Genomic DNA, 337 nt, shown 5'->3' with positions numbered 1-337 from the left:
AATATATATATATATTATCTATATGTATATGGGGAAGGGATGGGATTACCAGATGTGTTTTTAGTTCTTTTAACCCATGCTAATCTTTGCACTATTGCTGCCCCATAACAACCTCCCTTTGGGTAGAAGGGGCCTGGGTGTCTGCTCAGGGTATATTTGTGTGTGTGTGTGTATATGTGTTTATATCCATAACATTATATCTCAGGCTAGGTACTGTTTGCCACACAGAGGCAGACACTTTGTTTTATGCCAAAGAAATTCCTCCTTGTTAAATATCCTTCATTTCGCCCATGTGGAACACAGTTTCCTATCTTCTCTTGCAAGTGCATTTTGCACT

Source organism: Nanorana parkeri, unplaced genomic scaffold (genome assembly GCF_000935625.1).
Source record: "Nanorana parkeri isolate BGI_ZX_2015 unplaced genomic scaffold, ASM93562v1 scaffold401, whole genome shotgun sequence".
NCBI classification, from domain to species: Eukaryota; Metazoa; Chordata; class Amphibia; order Anura; family Dicroglossidae; genus Nanorana; species Nanorana parkeri.
This window is presented reverse-complemented; position numbering follows the sequence as displayed.